Genomic DNA, 18,795 nt, shown 5'->3' on the forward strand with positions numbered 1-18,795 from the left:
AAGCCTTTTTTGCTGTAGTGTTTGCCCCATCTCGGAGGTTCACCTTCCTCATCTGACTTTAGGCGAGAGCATCGTCGTCGACGTCCTCATGATGGTTATGGACCATCTATTTCTCAGGGATACACCATTTCTCTTGTTTTGTTCTACTGCATTTGATTTAGAATTATTTCTGTTTTGTAATAACTATTTAATTTCGTACTTGTTTTAATTTTAGTAATGATAAATGTAAAATGAATAGTTTTACTCACAAATAAGCGATGAAACTTAAGTGTAAGTAAAACTAAAACTAAACGAAGACTGTTTATCAAATATTTATTCTACTCTTGAATCTATCGAAATAGAGTGGAGTAAAAGATTCGTTCAACTCCTAGTTCTTTAGCATTCAATGTTTTCTAATATTATCAGTCCTAGCCAAAGTTAGTGAGAGTAATGGTGGGAATTTATACTACGATGTGAATTCAACTAACAAGATACGAATAACAAAATGATGGAAATACTAAGATTTGAATCTAGATAAAGAATTAGGGGGGATTGAATCCACCTTGAATCCAACTTAATAAACTAGCATAGATTGTTGTAATCAAATTCTTACATTTTTATGATAAGAATTGGTTGTTCTAATCCCTAATCATTCATGGCAATCTCTACCAACTAATGACTACCATGTGAGGAAGTTCTACCCATTCTCATGGCGAATCAACTACCTTCTAGAGTGGAATAGACTCTTTCAACGATTCTACACTACACAATCAAGGCTTCATCAAACCCCTCTAATGGAGGTTTAGCCTTGATTCATCCAACTATCATTTCTCATGGAATTCAAACAAGACATCATATAAAGGTTCTAACTTTACTAAATTGAACTAATCAATTGAAAGAAAACTAGATCTAGAATTAACAATCATTCAATAATCTAAATTAAAATAAGGTAATAGAAAAACTAATTAATTGAAAGAAAACTAGATCTAGAACTATGCTTTAATGGCTACTTTCTACCTAAACTAAGTATCTCTTAAGAGCTAAGTCTTGTGTGTGGAAATGGAGGAGACCAGATCCACATTTTCGTGCATAGGTTGAGGAGCCATATTTTGAGCTTGAAAATCGAGCCCAAAACCCAATTTTTTCAGTCCACAGAGCCCTCTTCAGCTCGCTTTCACTTCAACAAACTTTTTGTCCACTTTTTCTCCTCTGATTGGGTCAAGGTTTAGACCATTGGAAAGCTCTTTCCGAGTCGGTCATTTTGACATAAGGTACACCCAATTCCGAGGTCTAAATCCAAATATACAGTCTTCGAAAGTTATGCTGACTTTTGTGTGTTGTTTCTGCCCGCGTTGACTTTGACTTTTCAGCTTTTGACCAGGCTTTACAAAGCCTTTTTCTTCTTGAATCTTGGCCTTTAATCACAGAACTTCTTAGCAACCAACCCTTGCTCTTTTATCTCACCAAAGTTGCACATTTTTGCACATAATTGACTTCAATGCCTGAAATACATAAAAACACTTAATCAGCATTAACTCTTATTTATTACTCGCATAATTGGTCTAAAAGTATTATTGTTAAGGGGTTAAAACTACAGTTTTGGGCTCTTAGCAAGTAACGTAGTTTAAATTTTTGTTAATTGCTTTTTTTAGTTAAGTAGTTAGTATTTGTTTATGTGATTGCTCTACTATGCACGTATCGTTAAATATAGTGCATAATATAAGACTCATTAGGCCTTGTTTTATTCACATGGGATCCATAATGTAATTTGGTACCTGATATTTCAAGGAATTTCAAAATTTCACAGAATTTCAGAAGTTATCTTATATAGAAATCCCACAATATATCACCCATAGGCTTTGTTTGTTTAATTGGGATCCATAATGTAATTAGGTACCTTATATTTCTAGGCATATCATTATTTCACGGAATTTCGAAAGCTAATCATATATAGAAATTCCAAAAACTGAAATAGAATTCATGTGTAGGAAACTATTCCTAAAAATATGCTTTTGCACATTTTTTTATTTAGCAATAATCCGGCCTCAAACTTAGCAACCAAACACTATAAATACAAGATCTAAGCATGTAGTTTCATTACTTAAAACCCTAAACACATTGCTGCATATCAGAGCGCGCCCGCGCCCTCCTATAGACCAAATAGAGCGCGACCCGCCCTCATTTATTTCTTATCGGTCTTTTCTTAAGCACGACCCACGCCCTCCAAAGGCATAAACAGAGCGTGCCCGCGCCCTTACTGCAAGATTCCAGGCTCAGACTTCCAGGTTCTTCTTCTAACATTTCTAGTAGTTATTTTCTTTACTTGGTTGCTATGAGTACTCCAAAAATTATACCAGAACAGTCTTTTCATGAATTTCTTAAAAGTGACATTATGGTTTCTTCTTCCAAGACATGATAGTGCAGTTAGGATGGGACCCTTGATAAACTATAAAACAATAGTTTTACCTACTTTTAACTACTTATGCTATGAATAAGTAAAACTAAATGCTATTTTATGCTATGATCGAAGATTCTACTCTCGGTTATCGTGAAATATGTGGAGTAGAGAATTCGTTCCACTCCTAGCTTGTTTAAACGTAAGTTTCCCTAATTCTAACAATTCTAACAAAACGAATGAGAGTAATGGATTTAATTATACTAATACGGTGATTGTAATTATGATGACGTAATAGATTATACTATGGCAAATTGAGACTAAGATGTGAATATGGAGAAGTGATTAGGGGGATTTGAATACACTTAGATAAATTCCAAATATGCTAGTGCTGATTATTGCAATCCTAACCAATAAAGATTAAGTAATTGATCCCTAATTATTCATAGCAATCTCTACCAACTAATAATTAGCATGTGAGAAAGTTCAACCCATTCTCATGGCGAATCAACTAACCTACTAGACTGAAACTCTTAAATGAAATAATTTTAACTAACACATCAAGTCTTCATTAAAGCTTCATCAAACCCCTCTAATGGAGGTTTAGCTAGAAGTTATTAAACTATCATTAATATATAAATAAGAAGAAGACATAATGAAGAACAATAACTTGGATTTTATTAATCAAATGGAATAATGAAGAACAAACAACTAACTTAAAACTAAAGAAAGAGCTATTGAATTAAAACCTAGGTATAAACTAAATACATGAATTAATAACTAAGTTCTTAAGTGATAGTAAGAGTTTGGCCTTAGTCCTCTTTACATAGGAGAGGGTTAGGTTTGCAATTCGATGCATGGGCTTTGGAGCCATGTTTTGGGCCCTTAAGTCAAGCCCAAAACCTAATTACTTGAGTCCAAAAATGGTTTCTCTGCTAAAAATTTACTGCAACAGCCTTTTTGTCTACTTCTGCTCCTCTGCTTGGGTCAAGGTTAGGACCATTAGAAATCTCTTTCCGAACCGGTCATTTTGACATATAATAGGCCCAATTCCGAGATTTGAGTCCAAAGATACGGCTTGCAGAAGTTCTATTGACTTTTCTGTTCTATTTCTGCCCGTGTTGACTTTGACTTTTCAGCTTTGATCGGGCTTTTAAAAGACTTTTTCTCCCTGAATCTTGGCCTTTACTCATAAAACTTCTTAGCAACCAACCTTTGCTCCTTTATCTCACAAAAGTGACATATTTCTTCACATATTGGTCTCTAATGCCTGAAATACATAGACGCACGTAAACAGTACTAACTCATATTTATTATACACATAATTGGTTTAAATGTAATATTATTAAGGAGTTAAAACTACAGTTTTGGGCTCTTATCAAACCACCCCCAAATAGCATTTTGCTTGTCCTAAAGCAAATATGAGAAATTAATATAAGTGACCAAAAATAGAGTTCTAACTAATCTCTTTTCGCCGAGTGCGATTGCATTAACCATATAAAATAAGGCCTTAAACCACTAGGAATTCCCTAGTGGACGAGTTATAGCCACGTGAGAGTTTTCCAGAGAAGGTACTCACAAACTTCCTCTATATTACAACGACTAAGAAATAAAATTATTGTTTCCTACTTTATTCTCAGATATCTATATATCTCACTAGCAATGAATACAGAATAATTAAGTCGAAATCTAAACTAATACGTGCATAATAATCAATCATCTACGGATAAACATATATATAATGAACTATGCTATGAAATGCAAGAACAGGTCCGTTTATGAAATTTTGGAATAGCGTCCTTAAGTAGGTCCTCACATATAAGTCAAGACAAAAACACTATAATTTTTCCACTCAAGTTTTGCTCACTCCTGTGCGTAGTGGGCACACTTTACCTTATAATCTCAATGACACACAAGGAAGCCAAAGTCGATCAAACACATCTGCCACTTACTATCACACTAACCTATTCCTAATTGAAATAGAGGTCTTTATTACGTGTTACGGGTATTAGGAGATGGTTTAAGAAGGAAAAAAATGGATATTCAAAAGGACAAGTCTGAGATAATAGAGTCTTCATATATGTAACTAGAGAAAACCTTGTTCTTACTTTGTTTCTACACTTTGTTTCCATCCTTAGCCTTTTTTTTTTCTTTTTCTTTTGGCTTTTGACTCCTTTGATTATGTTTTTGGAGTTCTAACTTTTTCTTTTCTTTTCTTTTCTTTGGATGAAAATTTCATTTTCTAATTTGAAGCAACTAACAAATACTTGGTTTCACAGGTCTTTCTTTTTTCTATTTTTCATTTCATCTCTATTCTCAAACTCATTCAAAAATGGGTAGGCAAATTTTTATTTTTATTTTGTTTTGTAAAAGGGTAAAGGATTTGCGGTTTATGAAAGGCTAAAGAAATGCTCAGAGAGGCGACTTGTGGAAATAATTTCATATAAGTTTGAATTTCTAGCTATATCGATCCAAAAAGGGCATAAATTCTCTCTTAGGATATGGTATAGTGATCAAGCAAGTGGACATGTGATTTCTCTATTCGGAATTTGCTTATTCCTTGTGTCATTTCTCAAATATTTCACTCATATAAGGCTTTAGGCTATATTCTCACTAGATTTGTAGAAAGTACTCTAGCCTAGATTTCATAAACTTACTGCCAAACAATCATAGATACTCATGCAATATATTTATAGAAAGATGCAATGATTAGTACCTACATATTAACCTAAATTTCTAAAAACTATTCTAATATAAGAGTTAATGTGAAATATCTAGACTATTATCATCATAGAGAAAGAAACAATACCAATATTCCTAAGTGTATGGCATAAACTTTTTATTGCAGAGAAACACGCATAAATTAAGGCACCTATTAGGATATAAATATGCACGCATAAATATGTTTTCTAGTAATATATATATATATATATTAAACATATTTATATCCTAATAGGTGCCTTAATTTATGCGTGTTTCTCTGCCACCCCTAAATAAGAACATGCTTTGTCCTCAAAGTATTAAAATAAGAAGAGTAGGAAATACCATGGAAATGCGTGAAAATTAAAGAACACCTACAAAAGAAATTTAGAACATACTAATATAGATAAATAAAAACAGACGCAACTCTATATGAGTTCCACCCGTTATGGGGGTAACAAGAATTAAATTGCTTGGGACATAAGCAGACATTAACAAAAAGTAAAACATACCTCATATCTAGCATTGACACGTTGTCCTCCTCTTCTATGAAGAGTTGAGGTTCCTTGGCATCCTGCCACTCCATGATTATTTGCTAGGCCTCAAGCCATTTATCATCTACAATCACTAACATGTTAAGCGCCACTTGGTCGGATGTGGTGTAAGGGGCAACCCAATTAGGTTGTAGCCTCTACCCTGGGCAAGTCATTGCATGGAAAGAACATATAATGCAGTTGGTGGGTCTCACAATGTCAACCCCAACTCAATCCGTGAAACAGGCACAAAACTCCGAAAAGAAACATAACATGATACGACAAACTAAGACAGGCATAAGAAGATACTTATGCCTCATACTATGGGATCGTGCTAAACTATAAACTAAGGTCTGGGGAAGGTCATATAGCATACGTCCCTTAGCTAGAGCAAGGAAAATGTCACAAGTGGCGTCATTCACAGAAGTAAAATGCCATTCCCCTAGTATGTTTAGCATGATAAAAAACATCACCGTGCCCACGTTAAGGGACAAGCTACCAAGGGCTACGTTGTATTGCCTTTCGTCCTCTACAAGGAAAATTCCTGCCACATAGGTCTCATGTAAAAACTCATAGTTGTAGGCATAGAAGTTATCAACCAAATAGCCCCATAAGTCTTGAATTTCAGCAGGCATAGAAAGCCCAATAGCAAACGCCAATAAGAACTTGGTTATATCCATTGTTTCATCCTCAATGGTGATGGAGAACACTCTCCGTCCATGCGATAAAAAAACTTACAATGGTCATAGAAATACAACGTAAGCACAGGAGAATAAAGTTCATCAGAGCTTACCATTAGAGGCTGCCATCCGGCCTTTATAATCAAGTCGCGAAACCAAGACCCATAGGTGTCGCTTGCGAACAAATCTTCGAAAGACTACTCCGGTATGATCCGAGGTGACTTCATATCAAACAAACACACTCTAGAATTGGTGGAAACAACCTCAGAAGAACCTACAAAAAATCAAAATTAGAAGTGGCTGCAGAGGTGAAGGGCGCGGGCGCGCTCTTGCTTGTCGGGAGTTCTAGTGTTTTGAGGGTGGGTGCGCTCAAACTTGCCTGTGGAAGGGCGCGGTCGCACTCTTGCTTGTCGGGAGTTCCAGTGTTTTGGGGGCAGGCGCGCTCAAACTTTAGTCATAAAAAGGGGCGTGCGCGCTCCGTGTATGTGAAGTGCTATGAAGTGAAAATCAAAGGTAAAGTGAGAGGTGCAAAGTGAGAGGTGTGATGTGAAGTTGAAAGTGAACCCTGTATTTATAGAGGAGTAGTTTCTAAGTTCCACAAGTTTCCCAACTAGTTAAGGCAACATGATGGAAAAAGACATTTTTAAATCCAAAATAGAAACAGACAAGAGGCATACTCCAAAACCAAACCAATAGCTTTTTGGCTGGAATTAAAATAGAAATCATCTAATTACGACTCCTTGAGGTTGCACCAAACAACACTAGCTAATTCTAGCGACACCAATTTAGCAACATACTCACATAAACACATCATTATCAAGCAGGCAATAACATTTCAACAAAAATAAGTGGATATGATTAGAGGCATTGTTAAATAAATAAATCTACCCCCAAACAAGTTGGAAGGGTGGTGGGATTCACGATACAAAACATAGCATATGCCGGAATTTAAAACAACTTCAAATTTAAAATAACAAATACAGAATTCAAAATGAACTACTTAACTAAACAATTCGGAATCAAAATCTACTAAAAACAGGGAAAATAGTCTTAACACAACAATAATACAATAAAACTAGCCACAAGACGATGATGGAATAAGAATAGGAAGTTAAGTGATGAAGAATGGAAAGACCAAACACCCCACCCCCAAACAAATTTTTGAAAACATGGTTTAGAAAATTTGTTTTTTAAAATGTGGGTCTTTTAAAGTCAGATTCCCGAGACATACAAGACTAAAACATGTATTAATATGTTGTTTTCCATATATCAACAATCTATAGAGTTGCGGGTCTGTCCATAAATAATTAACACGAACGGCACCACCAAACAGAATCAAACACCAAGATTCTCTATGACGTGGCCTAGCAGAATGAGAGTGAATACTGATGGATCTAGAACCTAACCTAGCATGCAATTTCTTATATTTTCTCCGACGAAAGGGTAGCCAAGTGAATGATCGTGAAAAAATGGATGGTTGTGGAAGATATGTGGGATATGAAAAAGTTTCAGAAGGAATGAATGGATAAAATGAGAATGTGGGTTCAGCACAAAACTCATTGGTGGCGTTGGTTGGTATAATCACACATCTAAAAATGAAAGGGTCAGGCCGCTTATCCTTGGTTATTATTTCTGTATCAGGAGGGTTTAAATAATCATGAAGCATAGGAGAAGCAAGAGGGTCAAGTGTAAAAACTCAAGGTTCTGTTGAAAGGTAGAAGGTGGTGAATATTGGTGATGGAAGGTGAAAGCATGACATTAGGATCTGATATGGGTGAATGGATGTTGATGGGGAGGGACTCACGAGGTGGCAAACAAGAGTTGCAAAAGAGTTGGAGGAAATCTTTCTCGATTTCATCTATGTCCAGGGAGTCAAAATTATGATCTTTGCCGTCGACAATAAGAGGGGTATCTACTAGTCGGGGGACGAAAGCGTCAGAGTCGGAACTTCTGAAGGAAAGGAATTGGTGCATCTGATTATCAGGAAATGTGTTGTTAAAATAATCCTAAGCTAATCTCTCGATCATGCTAACTTCTCCATCGATAGTCGTATCTGGTAATTGTTTCATCATTTTGAAAACATTTACCTTAACAGAAAGATGGCCAAAAGACATGGACATCGAATCATCACGGCAGTTTATGAGCGCGTTGGCAGTTGCCAAGAAAAGACGCCCTAAAATGATAGGAACAGAGTCGTTAACGACTTCTGTGTCTAGGATAACGAAGTCTGCTGGATAGTAAAAATCTTAAACTTTAACCAGCACGTTTTTAACCACACCCTTAGGATACTTAATAGAACGATCAGCTAATTGCAACGTCATTTTAGTTGGTTGCATCTCTTATAAACCTATTTGTTTATATAGATAATACGGAAGTAAGTTAACACTCGCCCCCAAGCCTAATAGAGTAGTTGGATGACCAGGGTCCTTGTACTTAACGATTCCATTATGTTCAGATAGGGTTGGAAAATGTTCAGTTAAAAAGGTGTCTTATAGTATATTGGTCTTCCGCCTAGTACTGCACAACTCTTTTAGAAACTTAGCATGTTGTGGTAACTTTTTAATAGCATCAAGAAAAGGTAGGTTTACCGTTAGATTTTTAAAAACTTCCCTAATCTCATCAAAGTTTGTATCCTTTGTGTAACATTGCTAGTCTCTGGAGAAACGGTGGGTTCTCTCTATATTTAGCATATGGATTAATAGGAATTTTAACCTTGGCCGCTTTCCTCTTGGGTTGAGATTTAACTGGTACCTCTATAGGAGTAGGATCATCAATTACTACATCGGTATCTAGAAAATTATCATGCGCAATGACCACAGGTGGGGTAACAATAGACATAGTTACGGCGTTATCCACCACCCTGCCAGAACGGAGAATGGTGATGGCATTTAACTCACCTACATTTAAATGTTCATTACTAGGAGTATTGGTTACTTCAAGGGCTGTGTTTGGCATTTTAGAATTAGGTATGTCTTGACCTGGAAACACATTTTTGGGTTAGATTTTCTCTTGGGCTAACTATTGGATGGAATGATTAATGGATTGTAAAAGTAGTTGGTTAGAATGATTAATGGATTGTAAAATATGTTGGTTAGCCTGCATGTAGGCTTTGAAACGATTCGGTTGTGAAGGTGTAGTAGCCACAGGTCGTGTGACTGGAACTATCTCACGTTAATTATTAACTGGTGGGTTACGATAGTTATTATTAAGCAGAACGATACCTCTATTAGAATTATAATTATTATAATTACCTTGTCTTTATCCTTGTCTTGGTGGAGCTTGGCTGTAATTGGTCGCTGGCCTAACATTTTGATTATTAAACCCTGGAGGTGTAACTTGTTGATTATTTCTCCAACTGAAGTTGGGATGTTGTCTCCAAGGTGCGTCAGGTTCGCTATTAATGGAACAAACATTGTCCGATTAAGCGGATGGTTGTTCATAGATTAGAGGACAATAGGAGTCGGGATGCTCATGACTCAAACATAAATTACATAGAATAGAGTTGACATTCATGACAGGAGTAGGCTTTTGTTTGATAGAAATAACTTCTACCTTGTTAGTGAGAGATTCGATTAAATTTTTAAGCTCAGGATCAGATTTAACCTCAAACATACTAGCAGCCTTAACTGTGGAAGAAGAATTAGCGGAGCGGGGGATGTCATTACCCCCCCCCCCCAGTTATTTTGACACTTAGATTGATCTTCTAAAATCCTACAAGTCTATGAGACACCTTTACTAAGGAAACTACCCCCAGTTATTATGTCAAAAACTTCTTTATGGTAATGTAAAAGCCCTTTGAAAAAGGCACGAACAAGCGTGTCTTTCGCAAGGTTATGATGTGGACACTCGATGAGAAGATCAGTGAAACGATTCTAGGCCTCTGAAAAGGATTCATGAGGATTATGGCGGAAGAAATGAATCTTCTGAAGCATTACATCTGTCTTCAGTGGTGGGTAAAACTGTTCCATGAAAAATTGAACAAGTTTGGTCCATGAGTCCACAGAATTAGGCACATGGGCAATTAACCAAGATGCCGCTTTATCGGCTAGGGTTAAAGGAAACACCCTCAATTTAATTTGTTTCGAGCCTACGGTAGGATGATGAAATGTGGTAAGAAATTATTCTATCCTACGCATATGCTGATAAGGTTTCTCATGGTCTGACCCATGAAAAACTGGTAACAAATTAAATATATTCGTGGGGATTCGAAAATCCCCCACTGGGTCTGCAAGAACGATGCAAGACTTAGGGCTATCGTTAAGGGATTTATAAAAATCAGAGAGAGGAGTTTCTGTTTCATCAACCATTGATACAGGTGTAGTGTGTAGTATTCTAGATAGGCGTGTGCGTTGAAGTTTGTGATAAATAACAGAAGATGGTTTACTTGTACCGGACCTTAATCTCATGCAAAGTTAAAGCCAAAAAGAAACAAACCACTAAACAACAGTCAAACAACCTTGATATACTAAAATTAAAACACCTCTGACAGAAGAGGCGAGGAGTGGAAGAAGGAGTACCTGAATGTCTCCTTGCTACGAGTTTGAATAACGTCTTGTATACGCAAGCTCAGTGTGTTCAAGAAGTTGGAAACACTTAATAACTTGAACGAAGAGAGTTGGAAACTATCTTGTAAAAATCGGGCTAATGTAGAAATGAAATGGGCGCGGGCGCGCTCTTGCCTGACACGATGTCCAGTACTTTGAGAGCTGGTGCGCTTAATGTAGAATTCCAAAAAAAAGAAATTTCTACACCAAGCAAACACAGTCAGAACCAAACAAGGGTGGGTGGGTTTAATGGGGTTTTGGTAGGATTGAAAATACTAAAGGAAATTAATATAAACAGAACTAAGATGGCAGCGGTGCCATTTGATAACTATAAACACTAGTTTTAGCTACTCTTAACTATTTATACTATGAATAAGTAAAACTAAATGCTATTTTACGCTTTATGATCAAAATTATCTACTCTCGGTTATCGTGAAATATGTGGAGTAGAGAATTTGTTCCATTCCTAGCTTTTCTAAACGTAAATTTCTGCTAGTTTAATCTATTCTAACAAAACGAATGAGAGTAATGAGTTGAAATTATACTAATATGGCGATTGAACTAATTTAGATGTTTTAACTTATACTATAATAATTGAATACTAAAATGTGAATATGGAGAAGGGATTAGGGGGATTTGATTCCACTTGATGTATTGCTAATATGCTAGTATAGATTATTGCAATCCTAACCAAATAAGATTACATGTTTGATCACTAATTACTCATGGCAATCTCTACCAACTATTAATTAGCATGTGAGGAAGTTCAACCCATTCTCATGGCGAATCAACTAACCTATTAGAATGAAACTCTTAAAAAGCAATAATTTTAATTAACACATCAATTCTTCATCAAACTCCTCTAATGGAGGTTTAGCTAGAAGTCATTAGACTATCATTACTATATAAATAAGAAGAAGAGATAATAAAGAACAAACTTGGATTTCATTAATCTAATTGAATAATGAAGAACAAATAACTAACTTAACACTAATGAAAGAGCTAATGAATTAAAACCTAGGTTGAATGATTCTAAAGACTAAAACTAAGTATTCTAGGGTGCTAACTAAGTATATACTAAGTAAGTAAAAGTTATTCCTTAGTCCTCTTTATATAAGAGAGGGCTAGGTTTACAATTTCGTATATGGGCTTTGGAGCCATATTTTGGGACCTTTAATCAAGCCCAAAACCTAATTACTTGAGTCTAAAAAGAGTTTCCCTACTGGAAATTACTGTAATAGCTTTTTTGTCCACTTTTTCTCCTTTGATTAGGTCAAGGGCTAGACCATTAGAAAGCCCTTTCCGAGCCGGTCGTTTTGATATATAATAAGCCCAATTCGAGGTCTGAGTCCAAAGATACGGCCTGTGGAAATTCTGTTAACTTTTCTGCTCTATTTTTGTCAGCGTTGACTTTGACTTTTCAGCTTTGACCAGGTTTTAAAAAGGCTTTTTGTCCTTGAATCTTGGCCTTTAATCATAGAACTTCTTAGCAACCAACCTTTGCTCCTTTCTCTTGCAAAAGTGACATGTTTCTTCACATATTTGACTCCAATGCCTGAAATACATAAACGAACGTAAACAGTACTAACTCATATTTATTATATACATAATTGGTCTAAATATAATACTATTAAGGGGTTAAAACTATAGTTTTGGGTTTTTATCATTTGCTAAAATAACTCCTTGCAGTTGCCTAAGCTGGTGAACATGCTGGTGCAGAATCCTCTGGCCTCCATGGAAGAAGAGAATTACATCCATAGGCTGAGTGAACTGTCAAGTGGCACCTTCAGCGAAGTAGTCAACTTGCTCAGTAGGGCGTGCTTGCTCAGCGGCTCTGGCTGCAGGTGGATGCCCGATTTCCTAGATGCAATGGGCATAGATAGGACCTATGGAAGTGTCCCTTACCTCTACTAAAGCGTCTGTAGCATCGAACCCCCAGTGTTGCATGATCCTAGTGACCAGCACTGGTAGAGGGGCAATGGACCTCCTAGGTTTACAGAGTTGCTCCCAAACAAAGGTGACAATGCAGAAGCTGTTCTTCTACTCCTGAAGAATCCACGGGATGTGGAACATCGCCTTACCGATATCAGAAGGCTTAGCTAACCTATCAAGTTGAAGGCTATCCACTGAGATACCGTCAACTGGTTCCTTTGCAACAAATTCTAAAACACGCAGTGTGACGTGGGGATTGTTGTCTTGTTGTCATCATCACATCGATGGTCTTGTTGTCTGGGGATTGTTCCATCTAAATATAAGCCTTTAGAGGAATCCCCAGAACCTCACTCACCACATCCATAGTGAGCTCGAATGTGTGGCCATCCATGACAGCCGTGATGCGATAATCCTCCTCTCTAAGCATATGGTTATAAAATGAAAGAGTGAGAGAAGGAGAATAACTCGCACCTTCCAACAAAACCAATGGTTTCCATCCTCTTCTTCTAATCTCAGCCTTGAAGTGCACTTCAAACAAATCAGAATTGAAGAGGTTTTGAAAATTTTGCTCCAGCATGAATTTTAGAACTCGAGCCATTTAGAGTAGGGATTGATGAAATTGGGGTTTTTAGTTGGAATGGGGGGTTGAAAATGGAGCAGTCTGTAAAAAATTGGAGTGGTGGTGTGTATAGGTGGGTGGGCGGTCGCGAGCTTATGAAGGGGTGGCGTGAGCGAGGTTTGGGCGGCTAGGGTTTTGGAAGGTTGGGGACGATGATGTCGATTGGGTGGTCGCGAGGTATAAAAATGTTGATGGCACGTGCTTTTTTAAGTTCAATGAAATCTTGGCCCAAGTCGAAATGAAATCAGGTAATTCCGATCATTTCCTTAGTGCATTGCTAACTTCAAAAGCCGATCCACACTTTGTTACTCATTTGATCCTGACCCGTGAGGTACCAAAACGATCAACATTGAAAATTCTATGTAACAGCATAGGGTAAACTCATATCCAACGGTGGATAAAAACAAACAAATGAAAGAACGGAAAAGAACTTAAAGGAAATATATACAAACAAAAGAAAGAAAATTTTAATTCATTTTTTTGGGTTTTAAATAAGTTTGACTGAAATTTTAAAAGGTGGGACATTTTAAGTCAGATTCCCAAGACTTTGAAGTTTTTGAAAACTTGAGTCAATCCCAACCAGATGGTTGGATTACTCACCTCAACTGTGCTCGGTGCGTAGGTAGCTGGCACATGAAAACCTTGAAAACTGAATTTCCACTATGAGGTTGAAGACTTGGACAAGTTGGTGTTCGACAGTTTGAGCACCAGACTTCTCTCATAACTCGTCTCTTACGTGCGTATGAACTCTTACCCAAACCAGGAATGGTTTTTGGTATATGTGTCCATATCTTTAGTTGTAGTTCTCTAGGAAGTGCTTGTACATAATCATTGAAACTGATCCATCTAGTCTTGCTAGCTAGAGGGTTTTTGTTCGTAATAGAAGACATTTTCGAAAGTTTTTGAAGGTTTTGAGAAAGAGAAAGATTGAGTAGGGAAAAGATTTTGAGAAGGAAAAAGATTTTTAGAAGGGGAAAGATTTTTGAAAATTTGTACAAGTTTAAGTCTTTTAACATCAGATTCTCGAGACAAAATAGAGAGGTGGAGGTAAAAGATAAAATTAAACAAATAATAGAATCACTTTAGGTTACTTTATTTGTTTAATTCTCGTTTGGAGACGGATCGTCTTTTTTTTTAGTTGATTTTCCCAAGCAAAAGATATCTCTAACCATATAGAGGTTTTGACAAGTAGATAAAATTATACGTGAATCCAGTATCATTTTAGTTACTCCGTGGCATCTAATTTTTATTTTTATATCCTCTAGTTTTGAAAACTATGGAGAGATATTTGAAGATATTCGTACTCAAAAGTTGTGATCCTAAACACTAATTTTTGAAAAACAAACCATAATAGGAAATCTCAGGCAACTTTCGTGTCTGTTCTGGGGCGAACCCAATCTAGACAGACAGAGCTTCAGCTATGGGAGTTGGGGATGTACGACACAAGACATGGAACAATATAGGCGGCCCTTAATAAGCAAAACTGATCTCAAACCGCCCCTAGATTGCGTTGTTCTAGGGATTGGTATGTGTAGAATCCATTGCCCAATTTGTTTTTGGAAAATCACATAACTATTGATGTATCGAGAATCTAGCATTAACAGAATGGAGAAAACAACTGTTTTGTAAAAAAGAAGTGTAAAATAAAGAAAAGAAAGTTTGTATTCTAGCTCCACGGGTTCACACTTACTCAAACGACGAGTAAAAAGTATTTTACAAAGAATATGCGAGATATACATGGACTAAGGCTCCAACACTTACAACTACACACTCCAAATGCAGGGTCCGGTTACCTTAATGATGTATTCCTTTTAAAGGAAAATATGGAATGGAATGGGAAGGAAAACATTGATGGAAAAGAGGATTTAATCATCATAGATAAGATGATCATGAAAGAATTTTTAGCTCTCCGACTTCGTTTACATCACTTGTTGCATCAAAGGCTGTGTTTGTTAGTTTAATATTTGGAATAGCTTGTCCTGGGAACACACCTTTTTGGGTTTTGTCTTGGGTTAACAAGTTTAGAGATTGTTGCATGGACGTTAGAATTTGGGTTTGTTGTTAAATGATAGATAGTATTATTTCGGTAGGCTTATCTGTTTGGATACTAGTTGTTGGTGTAATTGGAACTAGGTCTCTTTGGTTGCTGATAGGTTGGTTTTGGTAGTTATAGTTAAACAGGGATGTAACCAATGCTCTGTTATGATTGTTATAGGTACCTTGTCCTTGTTTGAATGTATTTGGTAGTTTATTGAAACCTGGAGGTGGTTCAGTTTGTGGAATCTAACTCCATGTGAAGTTTGGATATTTTCTCCATGGTACATTTTGTACATTGGAAGCACATACTTCTTTTGGTTGAAGTGATGATAGGTTTGTGATCAAGGGACAGGTGGCATCTATATGATTTAGGTTCAAACAGAAATTGCATGGTGAGGTATTTATGTTCATGACAGGATGACGGGTTTGGTCTTTTTGTTTAGTTGTGAGGGCATCTATCTTTCTTGTGAAGGCTTTGATTAAAGTTTTGATTTCAAAATCGGCTTTTCCCTCAAAAATACCACTAGCCTTATATGTACTGGGTTGGTGATAAGAGCCCAAAATTGTAGTTTTAACCCTTTAACAATAATACTTTTAGACCAATTATGCGAGTAATAAATAAGAGTTAATGTTGATTACGTGCTTTTATGTATTTCAGGCATTGAAGTTAATTATGTGCAGAAATGTGTCATTTTGGTGAGATAAAAGAGCAAGGATTGGTTGCTAAGAAGTTCTGTGATTAAAGGCCAAGATTCAAGAAGAAAAAACCTTTGTAAAGCCCGGTCAAAGCTAAAAAGTCAAAGTCAACGCGGGCAGAAACAACACATAAAAGTCAGTAGAACTTTCGAAGACCGTATCGTTAGGTTCATACCTCAGAATTGGGCCTACCTTATGTCAAAACGACCGGCTTGGAATCATCTTTCCAATGGTCTAAGTCTTGACTCAATCAGAGGAGCAAAAGTAGACAAAAAGTCTATGGAAGTCAAATCCAGCTGAGAAGGCCTATGTGGACTGAAGAAATTGGGTTTTGGGCTCGATTTTCCAGCCCGAAACATGGCTCCTCAGCCCATGCACGAAAATGTTGATCTGGTCTCCTCCATTTAAGGACACAAGACTTAACTCTTAAGCAATCCTTAGTTTAGGTAGCAGGTAGCCATTAGAGAATAGTTTAGATCTAGATTTAGATTTTAAATTAATTAGTTTTTCATCTTACCTTGTTTGAATTTAGTTATTGAATCAATTGTTATTTCTTCATTAGATCAATAAAGTTATTAGTTCTTCATAAGTTAGTTTCATTTTCTATTAATCATTTTAGTCCCAATTCATAGATTTAGTTATTTGTCATTACTAGTTTCAATTAATTCTTGCATGATTAAATTTCCATTTGAATTAAAATAAACAAACTTAGAATCTTTATACCATGTCTTATTTAAATTCATTGAGAAATGATAGTATAATGATTCTAGGCTAAACCCCCATTAGAGGGGGTTGAAGAAGCCTTGATGAAGCTTGATCTTTGTTAACTTAGAAATCGTCCTGATAATCTATTCAATTCTAGAAAGTAATTAGTTCACCATGAGAATGGATTGTATTGCTTCATATGCTAGTTATTATTTGGTAGAGATTGTCATGAATAATTAGGGATTAGAATTACCAATTTGTTATGCGAAAGCATTCTCATTTGGATTGCGACATTTCCATGTTAGTTGATTAAGTTGAGTTAAGGTGGAATCAATCCCCCCTAATTCATTATCATAGTATCAATTTAGTATTCCGTAGTCGTATAAAATCATATCTTGTTAATTAAATTTCCATTGTAGTATAAATTTCGTAAAACTCTCATTAACTTTGGATAGATTGATAATCTTAGGAAACGCGAATTCTAAAGAACTAGCAGTGGAACGAATCTTTTACTCCAATTCTATTTCGATAGCATTCGAGAGTAGAAAAACTTTCATAACATATAGAATCAAGTCTAGTTTTAGTTTTACTTGCGTTGAGTTTCATTGTTTATGCGTAAGTAAAACTATCATTTTTACATTTATCTGATTTTACTAAATCTGATTTTTACTTGCGATTTAGTCTCGTACTTATTCGTAGGTAAAACTATCTTTTTACGATTATCAAATGGCGCTGCTGCCATCTTAGTTCCCTTTAGAATTGTTTTCGTTAGTATAATTAGTCTTTCCAAAGTCCCATTAAACCCACCCACCCTTGTTTGATTCTAACAGTGGTTGTTGATTTCAGAACTGAAATTTTCCTCGTACGATTACATGGAGCGCGACCCGCGCCCTTGGTAGGCTAAATTGGAGTGCCACCCGCGCCCAAATCACTGGACAATAATGAAGGCCAGAGCGCACCCCACAGCCTTGGTAGACAAACTTGGAGCCCCACCTGCGCCCAAATCACTGGACCTCGATCTGGACCTGGGCGCGACCTGGGCGCGACCCGTGCCCTCTTCTGAAACCGCCCGATTTCTGCAGGGTAGTTCAAACTTATATTTTTTCAAGTTTCAGTGTTTCTAACTTGCTAAATACACTAAGCTCGCGTAAACAAGACGCTATTCATAAGCGAAGCAAAGAGGCTTTCTGGTACTTCTTTCTTCCATACCTCGTATCACCTGTTAGAGGTTTATACTAGCATATCAGGATTGTTTTGAGTGTTGTCATGTTTAGTTAAGATTGGTCTTACCCTTGAATGAGATTAAGGTCAGGCCGAAGAAAAACGCCTAACGTAATCAACAGGCAAAGTCAATAAACACACCTTTCTAGTATACCACTCATTACACCTCTAGCTACCATACCATATACCACACATGATATAATGGATGAAGAAAGAGAGTCTCCTCTCTCTGACTTTTACAAAGCCTTGAACGATAGCCCAAAATCTTGCATCGTTCTATCAAACCCAGTGGGGGATTTTTGAGTCCCCCCAAATATATTTAATTTGTTACCCGTTTTTCATGGGTTAGACCATGAAAAACCTTATCAGCACATGTGTAGGATTGACCAAGTCCTTACTACATTCCACCATCTTACGGTTGGTGCTGAACAAATTAAACTGAGGATATTTCCTTTCACTTTAGCCGATAAGGCGGCGTCTTGTTTAACTGCCCAAGCGCCTAATTCTGTGGACTCGTGGACCAAACTTGTTCAACTATTTATGGAACAATTTTACCCACCACTGAAGACCGATGAAATTGTTTCCAAGATTCATTTCTTTCGATAGAATCCTCATGAATCATTTTCAGAGGCTTGGAATAGTTTTACCGATCTTCTTTTCGAGTGTCCACACCATAACCTCGTGAAAGACACGTTAGTTCGTGCCTTTTTTAAGGGACTGTTACACCACCACAAAGAGGTGCTTGACATAGTGA

The sequence above is a fragment of the Coptis chinensis genome, chromosome 5, assembly GCF_015680905.1.
Source record: "Coptis chinensis isolate HL-2020 chromosome 5, ASM1568090v1, whole genome shotgun sequence".
Taxonomy (NCBI): Eukaryota; Viridiplantae; Streptophyta; class Magnoliopsida; order Ranunculales; family Ranunculaceae; genus Coptis; species Coptis chinensis.